The sequence below is a fragment of the Elephas maximus genome, chromosome 11 (assembly GCF_024166365.1).
Source record: "Elephas maximus indicus isolate mEleMax1 chromosome 11, mEleMax1 primary haplotype, whole genome shotgun sequence".
Classification (NCBI taxonomy): domain Eukaryota; kingdom Metazoa; phylum Chordata; class Mammalia; order Proboscidea; family Elephantidae; genus Elephas; species Elephas maximus.
This window is the reverse complement of record NC_064829.1, coordinates 8862973-8873613: the sequence shown is the minus strand read 5'-3', so window position 1 is coordinate 8873613 and position 10641 is coordinate 8862973. Positions and strand designations below refer to the sequence as shown.

The following is a 10641-nucleotide window of genomic DNA, read 5'->3' as shown; positions in this document are numbered from 1 at the left end:
AAAATTATTCCAGTGAAAAGTGTGCTTAGATTCACAATGTGATCAATACAATAGTGTCACACATAGTTTTTCTGCAGGTACAAATGCTAAGAAAGGCCACAGTGGATAGTGCCAGAGACTGTGAATACAGTAGGTTACAGGCACCACTGAGGGTCAGAGGAAGCTACAAATTTCCATTTTTTTCAGCAATAGAAAAAGAAAAACATTTAGAGAAACTTAAGGGCAAAAATTTGTAATTCCACTATCAATTAAATGGGCAAATCAGCTTAACTTAAAAGCTACAGAAGGTGAATGAGATAAGAAAATGAATGATTTTCCTTGTTTTCCCACCAAAGGAATGCGTTAGGATTAGCAAGAGGATCCTTCTGTTCCCTGTATCTGTAGGTCAGCCGAACGTCCGAGATCTCTGTAAAACAGAAGTCAATGCTGCCAACAAACCTCAAAACCTCTCTGGCATGTTCTGTTATTGTCAGAGCACAGGGTGAGCACTTGGTGGCAGTTTTTAACACAGCTAGCCAAACAGGTGTCATTTGGGTTAAAACTTTCGAGCCCGCAGCAGTTTAAATTTCCCTGTCTATCATTTTAAGCACTTGCAGTATTATTCCAACCAACTTCCAGGGATAAGCAAGCACAGGATACAGAAAACTGAAGAATAAATACAAGTAAGAGAACGATCGTATATAAAAAAAAAAGCAACAGTTGATGATGTTTTACAGCTCCAGTCAGACCCAGAAAAAAGAAGATGCCCACTGCAATGACCACACTGACCACCTGGAGACCAGAAATCAGCCCGAAGCCAATGCCCCATGCAGCAATTCCAATTAGCAGCAGCCTAACCAAGGTGTAGACCAGGTCGAGGGTGCACAGGCAGTTCTTGGAACATGCCAGAAGCCTGTGCAAACCATCTTGGATGGATGTGGTTCCGCAGCTGCAGGTGATTCAGCTCCTGAGGAGCCTCCCAGACAGCCGCTTTGTCTTTGTTTTGGGGGCCTGGCCCAGGCAAGGCAGCAGTGTGGGCACAGGGCTAGCCACGTTGGCTGGAAATCCAGTGTGCAGATGCCCGCGGTGGCTCCAACCCACTCTAGTCTCACTTCTTGCCTGCACTATGAAAATGGATCTGGGCCCTACAAAATTTTTTTTTTTTTATCATCAACACGGTGTTAAACTTTGTCAGTAGAGGGCAGTGGAGAAATTGCAGGAGACGAGGGTTTTTACTCCTCATGTGTCTGCTCAATAATCTCCTTCCTCTGTACAAGGCTTCTAAAGTGCACAGCAACCAGTTGTATCTGGTGGCTTGCAGCCTACCCCAGGACTCCCTATGCTTGGATGATTTTCCAGCAGAATACCTCCAGTGAGAAATCTTATCCTGAACAGCTTTCCCATGCACCTGAGAGCTGATTTCTGGCAAAATCCAGAGGACAGTGTAGTGGGTTGAATGGTTGCCCCCCAAAAATTATGTCTACCCAGAACCTGTGACTGTGACTTATTTAGAAAAAAAGCCTTTGCTGATGTAATTGTGTTAACAATTTTAAAATGAAATCATCCTGGATTATCTGAATGGGCTCTAAATCTAATAAAGAGTGTTCTTTAAGAGAAAGGCAGAAGGAGATTTGAGAAAGAAAAGGCCTTGTGAAGACAGAGGCAGAGAGTGGAGTGATTCAGTCACAGGCTAAGGAACACCTGGAACTAACAAAAGTTGGAAGGGACAAAGAAGGATTCTCCCCTAAAACCTCCAGAAGGAATGCAACCCTATATACACCTCAATTTCAGACTTCTGGCCTCCAGAACTGTGAGGAAATGAATTTCTGTTGTTTTTAGCCACCAAGTTTGTGGCAATTTGTTACAGCAGCCTCAAGAAACTAACATAGGCATATTCCCAGAAAATTCCACCAGTGCAGACCGACAGAGAGTTCTTCGCCATTCAGTGAGCCAGGGACATGCCATCTCCAACAAGGTCTGGATCTTAGCCCTTGAGAAGTGAAGGAAAAGCGAAGCAGTGGTCTTCCTTGGATACTCTATCTCAGTCATTGGCATAATGGCTGCTCCTTATATTCATTATTCCTATATTCTTTAGAGTTTGCTGTACATTTTACTTGTAAATCCCTCCTTATCCCTGTGATAGTTCATAAATCTTTAAACTTTCTTTGTTCATATTGTATGTAGCTTCCCTCTTCTGATTAGACCCAGACTGATACTCTGAGAAATAAGAAGACCCAGAAAAGTTAGGCTTCTAAATTTAATTTCATACGTGAAGAAAAGTCCACACTCTCTTCTTAGTATTTTGATATAAATATTTAATTACTGACTGAAGCAATGATGCAGATGCCTGTGGAATTTGCCTACTCTACCATATGCACCTCTACCCTAATAAATTACTTATCGAAAAGGGAGAAAAGCATAAAATAAATGGTGCTGAGTCAACTGGATATGCATATGAAAAAATGAATCTTGGCCCCTCCCTCCTACTTCAAAACATTCAAAACAATCAATTCTGATAGATTGAATATTTAAACCCTGATAACATGCCAGTATCTTCTATTGGCTGAAAAATAGGAAGCCAGAGGCAAAGGAACCATTGAGTGGTCTGTACAGGTCAGCCTCTGGGGCCCACAAAGGGGCAGAGAAGGATAGAGTGTAGAATTGGAGGTGCAAGTGAACAAAATAAGGCATAAAGTCATTGAAAGATTTTGTATATATCAACAAAACTAAAACATTCTAGGAATTTTGTTTCACAAAAACTTAGCTTTATGTTATGTCATACTTTAAATAACAATTTATGTGAGATTTGTAATTACTGGGCTGCAATAAAATATGAAAATATGATTTTAAAAATGTTTTGTTCTTATTAAAAGAGAAATATTGTTACTCTCTTAGCAAGGACAAAGAAATTCTTGTTAAAATTCTGTTTAAAAATACCTTCTCTGTTCTTATTAAGAGATTAATATGTCCTCCACTCATCTGTCAGCTTGTGCTCCTGTGGTGGCTTGTGTGTTACTGTGATGCTGGAAGCTATGCCACTGGCAGCTCAAACACCAGCAGAGTTGCCCATGGCAGACAGGTTTCAGCAGAACTTCCCGACTAAGGAAGGCTGGAAAGAAGACCTGAGGATGTACTTCTGAGAAAATTGGCTAGTGAAAACCTTATGGACAGCGGCAGAACATTGTCTGATATAGTGCCTGAAGATGAGCCCGTCAGGTTGGAAGGCACTGAAAATATGACTGGGGAAGAGCTGCCTCCTCAAAGTAGAGTTGACCTTAATGACATGGATGGAGTCAAGCTTTCGGAACCTTCATTTACTGATGTGGTACAACTCAAAAGGAGAAAAAACAGCTGCAAACATCCATAAATAATCAGAAAGTAGAATGTATGAGGTGTGAATCAAGGAAAATTGGAAGTTGTCAAAAATGAAATAGAACACTTGAAGACTGATATCCTAGGCATTAGTGAGCTAAAATGGACTGGAGGAATTGGTGAAAAACAAGGCTCCAGAAATTGATTGAATACCACCTTAGACATTTTAACAAACAGATGCAACTCTGGAAGTGCTCACTTGTCTATGCCAAAAAATTTGGAAGACAGCTACCTGGCCAACTGACTGGAAGAGATCCGTATTTGTGCCCATTCCAAAGATAAGTGATCAGACAGAATGTGGAAATTATTACTTCAGCCTAATGAATATTCTCTGAAGCCAGAAACTGTGAGACTCGGACAGAATCAGAAAATCGTTGGTATTGCAACCCAAATAAGAGGAAGTGTAGATGCAAAAGCCAGAAATAGTTACAAGAAGTACAAGAGTCAGAGATGAAGTCTCAGTCTTCCACTTCCTTTTGCGTTGTTGCTGTGTGCATGTACTATGCACCGCTACTGCTCTGAGTGTGTCTATTCTGTACATTTGTACCTTTGTTGCTCCTTTTTTTGGACTGTAAATTTTTTTTCCATCAAAGAACATCCATAAGTTTAATAGTAGATAAGAGTTACCTAATAAATTCCTTTATTTTCATTAAAATCTCTCAATACACACTTTTTTCCTTGTCTTTCCTTGTCTCTTTATCTTTCATTTATAGTTTTCACTTTAGCTATTTGTAATTTTGATACATGGTACTACAACTTTCAAAATCCACTCTTTCACTTCCTTGAAAGTATTTCCTTTAAAACTTCTTGTTTTGCCCAAAAACTAGAGAAGCATTTCCTTACTTAACACATTCAATGTGTGTACAAAAGCAAAAACAATATTTTCACACTTTTTTTCTTAAATATTTTACTGAAGTGTGCTAACTTTATCATATAACAATGTCGATGGTTTTCATTTTTTCTTTTGTTTCAGATATTCATGTTTTTGAGAAGATCATAAATTCCTTAATTTTTATAAGTACTTCCTCTTTTTAAAAAGCTTGCTCTTTCTCAGCCATGGACAAGAGAGTGAGATATTTTATCCCTGAAAGAAAAGTTTAACATTGTCAGAATGATAACCGAAGAGAAAAAGACCATCAAGGAAGCTTTAATTAAGTTCACGTGTGGCAAGAAAGCAAATTTACTCAGCTACAAAAGAAAAGAAAAAAAAGAATTGAAAAATACATGAATAGCACCAACATAAATGTCAAGAAAGGAAGAAATATTCTTAAAGCACCCTGGTTTCTCTCTCTTTCCAATTACTCATGGTTTCTCAGACATCGCATTGGCAAATGTGCCTTAAGAATATCAAAATTAATCAGCTTTCAGTAGGATGGAAACAGAAAAAAAAAATCTAGGATGAAGGGGGGCAATTTACCAAGAGTTTTTAAATAAACTCAACAATAGCATGAAAAAAAAATCAAAGCATTCTTTTGTTGGCTGACAATTCTACTTGTCATCAGTTGTTGCTCCTGTCAAATATTAAAATTTTTTTTTTTCACCAACAATGACCTCGGTCCTACCACCTTTGGATAATGGTGTTATCCAAAACAATAAAGTAAACTATATGAAGCTATTACTTCAAAAAAGTGAATGCAAACATTGAGATGTGCAAGATAGCATCAGAGATTTCAGGGAAAATTGAAGTCCTTGTTGCAATTTCATTTCTTAAGTGATAATCAAAATGAAGAAGAAACCATAAGAAAATGCTTTAAGAACTGTAGTTTCTTATTTGGCAGTGGTGATAGTATAGAAAACGAGTTATCAAGCCCGATAACATCACGTAGACTCAGGATGCTATAAATGACATTTTCAGTGGAGTTTCAGAAAATAGGTTCAGTGCACATCTTATATTGATGTTGACAAAGCATTTGACACAGAAATGGATGATATAAACCTGTAAGAAATTGTGGACTCAAAATCTAAAGATGAAAACGATGAAGATGATGAAGACCTACCATTAGAAGAACCTGAACCTTTAAGTCAAACACAAGTTTTCAGCTATATAAAGGCTTTGAAGGAATTTGGAAAGGTTTAAGGAGACCAAGAGTTTTCAACCTTGCTTGCTGAAAGTGAAGAGGTCTTGAAGTACTTATTAATGAAGATCAAAGGCCACAGCCTTTAGTGTGGATTGCACCTCAACATAAAGAAAACAAAAATCTTCAAATCTGGACCAATGAGCAACATCATGGTAAACAGAGAAAAGATTGAAGTTGTCAAGGATTTCATTTTACTTGGATCCACGATCAACAGCCATGGAAGCAGCAGTCAAGAAATCAAAAGACACATTGCATTGGGCAAATCTGCTGCAAAGGACCTCTTCAAAGTGTTGAAGAGCAAAGATGTCACCCTGAAGACTAAGGTGAGCCTGACCTAAGCCATGGTGTTTTCAATCGCATCATATGCATGTGAAAGCTGGACAATGAAGAAGGAAGACCGAAGAAGAGTTGACGCCTTTGAATTGTGGTGTTGGCAAAGAATGTTGAATATACCATGGACTGCCAAAAGAACCAATAAATCTGTCTTGGAAGAAGTACAACCAGAATGCTCCTTAGAAGCAAGGATGGCGAGACTGCATCTTACATACTTTGGACATGTTGTCAGGAGGGATCAATCCCTGGAGAAGGACATCATGCTTGGCAGAGTACAGGGTCAGCGGAAAAGAGGAATGCCCTCAAAGAGGTGGATTGACACAGTGGCTGCAACAACGAGCTCAAGCACAACAACGATTGTAAGGATGGCGCAGGACCGGGCAGTGTTTCGTTCTGTTGTGCGTAGGGTCACTATGAGTCGGAACCGACTCGATGGCACCTAACAACAACAACACGAACTTAGAAATTTGTTTAAATAATTTCATCAAGAAAACAAAACAAACACTTCACATTGGATGTTTTTATTAAAAAGTTAATTTCACCCATATCTTTGTTTAAAGATATATATCTAAAATTTAAGAATAAATCTAACCAGGGATGTAAAAGACCTATACAAAGAAAACTACAAAACACTATTACAAGAAACCAAAGGAGACATACATGAATGGGAAAACATGCCATGTTCACTGATAGAAAGAGTCAACATTGTGAAAATGTCCATCTTACCCAAAGCAATCTACGGATAAAAGACAATTCCAATCCAAATACCAACAGCATTTTTTAACGAGATTAAAAAACTAATAGCCAACTTTATATGGAAAGGAAAGAGGCCCCAGATAAGCAAAGCATTATTGGAAAAAAAAGGCAAAGTAGGAGGCCTCATGCTACCTGATTTCAGAACCTACTATACAGCCACAGTAATCAAAACAGCCTGGTACAGGTACTATGACAGAAGCATTAGATCAATGAAACTTAATTGAGAGCACAGGTGTAAATCCATCCACATATGGTCAGCTAATTTTTTTTTTTAATTTTTATTGAATTTTAAGTGAAAGTTTACAAATCAAGTCAGTCTCTCACATAAAAGCTTATATACACTTTGCTACATACTCCCAATCACTCTCCCCCAAATGACAGCTCACTCCCTCCCTCCACTCTTTCTTTCTGTGTCCATTTCGCCAGCTTCTAACCCCCTCTACCCTCTCATCTTCCCTCCAGGTAGGAGACGCCAACATAGTCTCAAGTGTCTACCTGATCCAAGAAGCTCACTCCTCACCAGCATCCCTCTCCAACCCATTGTCCAGTCCAATCCATGTCTAAAGAGTTGGCTTCGGGAATGGTCCCTGTCCTGGGCCAGCAGAAGGTCTAGGGGCCATGACCACTGGGGTCCCTCTAGTCTCAATCAGATCATTAAGTCCGGTCTTTTTATGAGAATTTGGGGTCTGCATCCTGCTGGTCTTCTGCTCCCTCTGGGGTTCTCTGTTGTGCTCCCTGTCAGGGCAGCCATTGGTTGTAGCCAGGCACCATCTAGTTCTTCTGGTCTCAGAATGATGTAGTCTCTGGTTCATGTGGCCCTTTCTGTCTCTTGGGCTCATAATTATCTTGTGTCCTTGGTGTTCTTCATTCTCCTTTGATCCAGGTGGGTTGAGACCAATTGATGCATCTTAGATGGCTGCTTGCTAGCGTTTAAGACCCCAGACACCACACTTCAAAGTGGGATGCAGGATGTTTTCTTAATAGATTTTATTATGCCAATTGACTTAGATGTCCCCTGAAATCATGGTCCCCAAACCCCTGCCCCTGCTACGCTGGCCTTCGAAGCATTCAGTTTATTCAGGAAACTTCTTTGCTTTTGGTTTAGTCTAGTTGTGGGTCAGCTGATTTTTGACAAAGGACCAGAGTCCATTAAATGGAGGAAAAGACAGTCTTTTTAACAAATAGTGCTGGCAAAACTGGACGCCCATCTGTTAAAAAATGAAACAGGACCCATACCTCACATCATACACAAAAACTAGCACAAAATGGATCAAAGAACTAAATAAAAAACCTAAAACAATAAAGATTATGAAAGAAAAATTAGGGACAATGCTAGGAGCCCTTACACATGGCATAAATTCAATACAAACAGTAACTAACAATGCACAAACACCAGAGGAGAAATGAGATAACTGGGGGGTCCTGAACTTTAAACATTTATGCTTATCAAAAGACTTCACCAAAAGAGTAAAAAGAGAACTTACAGACTGGGAAAAAATTTTTGGCTGTGACATATCCAACAAGGGTCTAATCTCTAAGATCTATAGAATACTTCAACACTCAATAACAAAAAGATAAATAATCCAATTAAAAAATGGACAAAGGATATGAACAGACACTTCACAAAGAAGACATTCAGGTGGCTAACAAACACATGAGGAAATGCTGGCTAACATTTGCCATTAAAAAAAAGAAAAAAACAAAACTGTTGCCATCGAGTTGATTCCGACTTATAGTGCCCCTACCGGACAGAGCTGAACTGCCCCATAGAGTTTCCAAGGAGTGGCTGGTGGATTAGAGCTGCCAATCTTTTGGTTAGCAGCTGTAGCACTTAACCACTATGCCACCAGGGTTTCCACATTAGCCATTAAAAAAAAAAAATTAAAAAAAAAAAATAGAGAAACGCAAATCTAAACTACAATGAGATACCATCTCACTCCAACACTACTAGCATGAACCAGAAAAAAAAAAAAAAACAGAAAATAACGAAAGCTGGAGAGGTTGCAGGGAGATTGAAATTCTTATGCACTGCTGATGGGAATGAAAATGGTACTGTCACTAAGTAAAAATATATGTTGTTGTTAGGTGCCATCAGGTCAGTTCTGACTCATAGCCACACTAGGTACAACAGAACTAAATGCTGCCTGATCCTGCACCATCCTCACAATCTTTGTTATGCTTGAGCCCATTGTTACAGCCACTGTGTCACTCTATCTCATTGAGGGTCTCCCTCTTTTTCATTGACCCTTTATTTTACCAGGCATGATGTCTTCTCCAGTGACTGGTCCCTTCTGATAACATATTCAAAGTAATCAAGACAAAATCTTGCCATCCTCACTTCTTAGGACCATTCTGGCTATATTTCTTCCAAGACAAATTTGCTTGTTCTTCTGGCAACCCATGATATATTCAATATTCTTCTCCAACACCACCTTTCAAAGGCATAAATTCTTTGGTCTTCCTTATTAATTGTCCAGTTTTCACATGCATATGAGGTGATTGAAAACCACTTGGGTCAGGTGCACATTTTTTAACACTTTAAAGGGGCTTTTCACAGCAGGTTTGCCCAATGCTATGCATCGTTTGATTTCTTGACTGCTGCTTCCATTGGCATTGATTGTGGATCTGAGTAAATGAAATCCTTGACAATTTCAATCTTTTCTCTGTTTATCATGATGTTGCCTATTGTTTTCTTTATGCTTAAGTGTAATCCATACAGTAAGTACTTCAAGGCTTCTTCACTTTCAGCAAGCAAGATTGTGTCACCTGCATATCACAGGTTGTCAATGAGTCTTCCTCCAATCCTGATGCCCCATTCTTCTTCATATAATCCAGTTTCTCGGATTATTTGCTCAGCAGACAGATTGGATACAACCCTGAAGCACACCATTCTTGACTTTAAACCACGCAGTATCCCCTTGTTCTATTCACAAGAATGCCTCTTGGTGTAAGTACAGGTTCCTAATGAGCACAATTAAACATTCTGGACTTCTTCTTTTTTACGATGTTATCCATATCCATAATCTGTTATGATCCACACAGTCGAATACCTTTGCATAGTCAATAAAACACAGGTAAACATCTTTTTTATATTCTCTGCTTTCAGCCATGATCCATCTGACATCAGCAATGATATCCCTTCTTCCACATCCTCTTCTGAATCTGGCTTGAACTTCTGGCAGTTCCCTGTCAATGTACTGTTGCAACTGCTTTTGAATGATCTGCAGCAAAATTTTACTTGCCTGTGTGTGTGTGATATAAATGATATTGTTTGATAATTTCCTCATTCTGTTGGATTACCTTTCTTTGAAATGGGTACAATATGGATCTCTTCCAGTCGATTGACCAGAAAGCCATCTTCCAAATTTCTTGGCATAGGCGAGTGAGCACTTCCAGCATGGCATCCACTTGTTGAAACATCTCAGTTGGTATTCCGTCAACTCCTGGAGACTTGTTTTTCACCAATGCATTCAGTGCAGCTTGGACCTCTTCCTCCAGTACCATCAATTCTTAGACATATGTTACCTCCTGAAATGGTTGAATGTCGATCATTTCTTTTTAGTATGGACAGTCTGTGTATTCCTTCCATCTTCTTTTGATGCTTCCTGCATCGTTTAATATTTTCGCCATAGAATCCTTCAATGTTGCAACTTCAGGCTTGTCAGATTGTCATACCGTGGTGGCTTGTGTGTTGCTGTGATACTGAAAGTTTTGGCACTGGTCTTTCAAATATGAGCAGGGTCGCCCTTGGTGGACAGGTTTCAGCTGAGCTTCCAGACTAAGGCAGACTAGACTAAAACGTACAAGACTAAGACAGACTAGGAAGAAGGACCTGGGAGTCTGCTTTTGAAAAAATTGACCAGTGAAAACCTTATGAATAGCAGCAGAATATTGTCTGATATAGTGACGGAAGATGAGCCCCTCAGGTTGGAAAGCACTCAAAATATGACTGGGGAAGAGCTCCCTCCCCAAAGCAGAGTTGACCTAAATGACATGGATGGAGTAAAGATTTTAGGACCTTCTTTTGCTGATGTGGCATGGCTCAAAAGTAGAAAAAAACGGCTGTAAATATCCATTAATAATCGAAAAGGGGGAATGTATAAATTCAGGAAAATTGGAAGTC

General features: G+C 39.3%; 1 pseudogene; it reads right to left on the bottom strand.

The window, feature by feature from the left end:
- Positions 1-278: 278 nt before the first annotated feature.
- On the bottom strand, positions 279-905 carry LOC126085659 (tetraspanin-13-like; annotated as a pseudogene).
- Between the last annotated feature and the right edge of the window lie 9736 nt (positions 906-10641).